Raw genomic sequence first — 5209 nt, forward strand, 5'->3', positions numbered from 1 at the left:
GTATAGGGAGGTAAGGGGATCTAAATTGATTTGATTGTGGCTTGGTTGTCACAAAACAAATGATCAAATTGATAATATAACGATAATGTATTCCCTGTGCTCCAAAGATCTCAGACCAATAGAAAAACCACATATCTGAAGTCGAGATTTGTAGGTAAAAGTTACTAAACAATTGGAACATGTGGTGCCAATATGAAACAACAGCTCTAAGGAATGTTTCCAACAGATTGTTGACTCTATCTCACAACAAATAAATGCAGTTTCCAGTGTGTCCAACTGGGTTCCTGTAAAAACAGTTTTTAAGTTATTGGTAAGTGTGTGTTTATTGTTGTCATCACCAGCTAGCCCAGTTTCTGGTACTGACTGTGTGCTGTAGATGGCTGGAAACACCAGGGCTACACTTTTTTCTTTACAAGCAATAAATAAACCATTGCCAGGGGAGCTGGTGAAGGTGGAACGAAACAAAGGAAGGATAGGAAAGAGACTTCCTGAGCTAGCATGGTGGCACTTAAAAAAAAAGGTGGGGTATGAGGCTAGAAAGAAATGAGGCAGAAGGAAACAGCAAAAGTAAGAAAGAAAGCATAAAAACAGCAGGACAAAAGTGTTTGGCAAGCTAATTCCCAGATATCGACTTCGCTTTGATTAGTAACTGGAGGGAACCTTTTAATGAGAGCATTCTTTAATCAAACTCCAACATAACWGTGAACTTCGTCTTGCATGGAGCTTCAGACGTCCTCCCCTTTGCAAGTCAACAGATGATGATCCTGCTGCTCTCCCCCAAACTGAGAAAGTAATCGCCTGCTTAAGTATGTTCAGACACTCAGGTAATTTATTATCTTGTGCAGGTTTATTGCTGCAGATTAAAACTTCCTTTCTGGGAGCTTAAAGAGATGTGTGTGTGTGTGTGTGTGTTCAGGCTTTACCTGGTACATTCCAGCATTAACGACATATTGTGTGGTGTAATTGTTTCCAATACCTGGCCAGCGGTTTTCTGTGTGGACTCTAGGGAAATAGAGTTGATAGAGAACAATGGGCGAGGTTTTCTGAGTGGCGAAATAAAAGATCCGAAGGAGAAGCACATCAAGTAACATGGATGGACTAAAGAATAAGTGCAACCTTTAGGGACAAACACTTTGAGGTGCATTAAATGTTCTGTAGGCAGAAATATGTCGGTGTATGGCTGGGGTAGTCAGAGAGGGTTTGTCTTGGTGGTCTCCAGTGCACTCATTAGGAAGCAGGGACAGCATCTCAGTGCCCCTCCTTTCCCAAGAGAAGGAAAGCAACTAATTAGAGGTCTGTCCTCCTTCCTGACACATCCCCGTCCCCAAAGGAGCATCACAGCTAAAGTGGGGGGAAGAAAAAAGTAATTACAAATTGTATAAAAGAAGCAATAGCTTTTGCTTCACACAAAGAAATAGCTGAATATAACCTTAATTGAAATGCGTTATTAGCGGTAAACCATTAAACTTTAGAATTTAGTCTCATTATTTGTTGTTTTGGGTATGGACCTAAAATATAATGGCACCTGTCCAGGCACTAAGACACGTTTCTGCTCTTCGACTGCAGAAACAGGCCTCAGCCGTCTTAGCTCTCCTCTAAAGGTGGACGACTGCTTCAATTACAATTTGGCAGTTTGAGTTATATTTGAAGATTAAAGGTCAGCCTAAGCAGCAATTACCAGTTATCCCCCAACGCTCGACACCCCCACACCTGATGGCAGATCTTCTGCAGCATTTCCCCCTGTTGAGCTGGAGGAGTTTGCATAAGTGTAGAGAAGAGGTAAAGGGGACTTTAATTGGCAACTTTGTTCTTGTTATCAACACCTGTGGACACATTTTCTCTGTGCTGACTAAAAAAATGTTCATTGTCCTGGCAGGCCTTGTAGGAATCAATGATAATGTAAGGCAAAATATTAGAAACATATTAAAACATATTAGTGACTACAAAGCTAACACACTGTCCTGATCCAGCAGAACACTGTGACTGCCACACTTCATTCCAATTAAAACGCCCAATTCATAACAGCAGCTCATCAAAAGCTGTCTTGTCTGTCAAAAGCTGTAAACTTTTGACTTTAAGACAAAGCAGGACTCTGTGATCTCGGTGATTGCCAGGTAACACATGATTTTCAATACTCCAGGACCAGRATACATGGCAAGGTTGAGAAATGGTGTGAGAAAAAGTGAAAAATGCCATTTTCTTTTACATTGCAGCAATAAGAAAGAAACTGCACGGGTAAATGAGAAATCGCAGGCTTCTCATTATCATCAGGTCTGCCTTTTGTAGCTCCATGGTGAGTTCTTTGGTCATTATTGAAATGAYGTGGCTGAATTTCTGTTTKTAAATGAACACAGTTGCAGTATCTCACACTCAGCACTGGACATTGCTTTAGGTGCYGTTTTTAAATTGTGACCAGATGCTAAATGCAAACCTCACCAGATATGATAAATGCACCCCCTCACTTTTCTGTTGCTATACAGTCCCTGCAAGATTAAGTTAAAGAAAATAATTGGGTGGACACACTGCTTCTTTGCTTTGTTTGCACTGATCATAATGCGGTTGTATCGACAGAGCATAGGATGAAAAAACCCAATAACGCTTGATTTTTCTTCTTATTCTACTTTTTTATTATTATTATTTCTTGAGGCGTCTTCATTTGAATCATCAATTTTTGTTGGGCTACCAACCAAACTAGCAAGAGAATAGTGTGCTAATCATCTCTGGTTAATGCTCGGATTGCATCTTAGGCTTTTCATTAGATCTCATTACACTTGCCTTTAAATTGCTTGCACTCTTAAAATGATTTTGCAGGTAGAAGCAGTGTGAACACGTGTCGAGCTTTGTGTCAAAGAAAAAAGTGTAGCTGCTTTTTTTTTTTTTCTCCTCCATTGATTACGACACTAAACTGCGCGTTTACCATTGAACATCTACGTCTCTCTCTCCTACTCCGACTGCAATGAATCAAAGGCTGCAGTGGGAGGAAAGCAGAGCTCATTAGCTGCACTTTCCAGGGAACCTCTCCCTCAAACATCTGACAGCTCTGCTCTGATCGATAGCTGTCTTTCTGTGGTGGTGTCTGCCTTTACTCAGGCTTGTGAGTAAGCTAAGCGCTGCTGCGCTTCCAAATAGATGGACTGAATTACTCCATGCTCCGCGGGGAGGCTAGACTTTGAGCAAGTGCTGACTACAACTGACATGTTTATATATTTTATTTTTAAAGAGAATGAGCTGTCAAACTCCCTCAATCTTTCATGAYACGGGAGACACACAGTGGGGGACAAGTACAGTGTATTGGTGCTGTACWCAGATATGGTGTTTGAAATGAAGTAAAGTTGAAAATGCTCTGTGTGTGATCTGTCTTTTGTTGTTCATATTTTAGTTATTTGTACAAAAAAAAAACATTTGGTGTTAAATCCCTGTGCTCTAGGTAGTGATGGGTATGATATGGATTCACTGATACKAATCCATAATGACCAGTTTGTGGGAATTAAAAACTGTAAACGAGAATAATTCAGCAGTCTCCAGTTCCATCCAAGTATGATTTGAATCTTTCTTCCATTTTTTTCCATTTAACATTTTTGAACTGGCAGATAAACAACCACTGACTGAGAATAAAAGTTGTAACACTGTGTTTCCAGATGCTAAATGGAGTACAATTAGACATGAAGTACAATGCAATGTCTGTTAGAAAGAAAAAAAAATATTTGCACAAAAAAATTGACTTACATTTTTTAAAATTATTTCTATGTTAAATGCACCACTAAAACAATAAACAAATTCACTTATGGCTTTGTATATTTGTATCTGCCTGATTCTTCAKTGCTATATCTGTGAACTCCAAAATAACAATAAAAATAAAAAGAATGTAATATTTCATCTTTCCTACCGTTTGATGCAAAGAAAATCTGTTCTGCCCTGATAGCCCTCACAAGTGAATCAATCCATATTGGATTATAGCATGTCCCCTTTTAATAAATTAACAGGAAAAATGTTTATTTAAAAAACATTATTTACTAAGCCTAATCTTGGTCTTCTTCTGAATTTTTTTTAAAATTTGTTATTCCAACTACAGTTTCAAACACTTTATCTGACAGGATCACAAAAGAGGGGTAGAGTTTGGGTTATTTTACATAGTTGTTATATTACTTCAGTTTTAGTTTCAGACATTAATAAGACTGGTAATTAAAATTTAAACATCTATACAATCTTAAAAGGACATATTTGTTATCTAATGCCTCTCACACACAAATAAACCCACCCTCTTTTAACTACAATGTAGCTCAAAAGAGACCCATAGGTTTTGACGCCGATGTTGTTTCACCAATCTTCATGGGCAAACTGCGTTAGAAAATAAACTCTTTGAAACGCTTTGTTCTATTTTTAGTTGGTTAATGGGTGTCAGAAAGGCCACAGTGGAAATACGTTTGGTAATAAATAATTAAACARAGCACCAAACTCCTTGTATTGACTGCATGTGGTGCTTTCTGACTTTATTGGTTTTGATTTGTGATTTTCTGGGATAAACTTTCTTCTAGAAGACTGCAGCTCTAACACAGACGGCAAAAATKAATGTATCAAATACCGCGTAAAGCTTCCAAATGTAAAATTCAGATTAAAAAAAAGTCAAGGCATGAAGTAGTACAACAGCACTGAGGATCAGACATTAACTAATGGAAGATAATAAAAAGAAGTMTCCCACTGAGCAGTATTTGATAACTTATTGGTTCAGCCATTCACCAAACACAGCAGGGGTGACGGGATAAAAAGCAACGTTCCTCTTCATTTATTTTAAAATCTTCTCGACTCATGCATTCATGGACCGTTGGGGGGCATAGAACAAAAAAATATCCTCATCTAACATGTATGGTGTCAGACAACCTCTGACACAAAAGGGCAGAAACCTTTGCTCTTCTGTCCTTCCTTAGAGGACGGAGAGAATGAGAGARAAGGTCCTCAGGGTTGCCTCTTGTCCCCGCGTCCTGCTGAGCTGGCCCGAGCAAGTCTCATTGGGCTTTGGTCTAAATTAGCTGCGGCTTGCTGTTAAGCCCCCGCTTAATATGCTCCTGACTGAGAGTGGAAAAGAGAGTCCCACAGAGGGAAGAGAGGAGACAGAGAGAGGAAACATCAAGAGGATGTGGAAGATGAGGCAAAATTTTCAAGAGGAATCAATATGGGATGGAGGAAAAAGAGAGGATGAAGTGCAGAGGAC

This window comes from Poecilia reticulata, linkage group LG3, assembly GCF_000633615.1.
Source record: "Poecilia reticulata strain Guanapo linkage group LG3, Guppy_female_1.0+MT, whole genome shotgun sequence".
Classification (NCBI taxonomy): Eukaryota; Metazoa; Chordata; class Actinopteri; order Cyprinodontiformes; family Poeciliidae; genus Poecilia; species Poecilia reticulata.